Here is an 836-nt window from a genome sequence, read left to right on the forward strand (position 1 = left end):
ATGGCCAACGAAAAGCCCAAGAAAGGAGTCAAGACTGAGAACAACGATCATATTAAGTTGAAGGTGGTGGGGCAGGATGCTTCTGTGGTGCAGTTTAAGATTAAGAGGCATACACTACTTAGTAAACTAAAGAAAGCCTATTGTGAACGACAGGGATTGTCAATGAGGCCGATCAGATTCCGATTCGATGGACAACCAATCAATGGAACAGACACACCTGCACAGCTGGAAATGGAGGATGAAGATGCAACTGATGTGTTCCAACAGCAGGTGGGAGCTGTCTACTGAAAAGCGAAACTGCTTCTTTACTCCAGAACTCTGTTCTTTAAAGACCAAGATTACATTCTCCATTAGAAAACTGCAATTTGGTTCCACCACATCCTGAATACTACCGTATAGTTTTCTCTGTTCTTTCATTTCCCCCTTCCCCATTCCTTTATTGTACGTAAAGTAACTGGTGTATGTGCACAAGCATATTGCATTTTTTAAAAAACTAAACAGCCAATGGTATGTTTTGATTGTCATCAAGTGGAGACGGGATGGGGAAAAATACTGATTCTGTGAAAAATACCCCCTTTCTCCATTAGTGGCATGCTCGTTCAGCTCTTATCTTTATATTCCAGTAAGTTATTTTGCTCTCACTGTTTTAACAGCAACACAACATAAAAATTCTTGCATACCTTGTTCAGTTGGAGAATTTTAATGGTTTTCATTTATCATTGCAAAACCAAGGACAATTTTATAACTTTTTTGTACGTAGCTTTTACATGTAGGGCAATCTGTCTCTAAGTAGGGATAAATTACTCTGAAACAAAAAAGAATCCTAGATAGTTTTC

At 38.6% G+C, this 836-nt stretch overlaps 1 pseudogene; it reads left to right on the top strand.

Annotated features, from left to right (window-relative positions):
• LOC111549922 lies at positions 1-495 on the top strand (annotated as a pseudogene).
• The last annotated feature ends 341 nt before the right edge of the window (positions 496-836 follow it).

Source organism: Piliocolobus tephrosceles, chromosome 9 (assembly GCF_002776525.5).
Source record: "Piliocolobus tephrosceles isolate RC106 chromosome 9, ASM277652v3, whole genome shotgun sequence".
Classification (NCBI taxonomy): Eukaryota; Metazoa; Chordata; class Mammalia; order Primates; family Cercopithecidae; genus Piliocolobus; species Piliocolobus tephrosceles.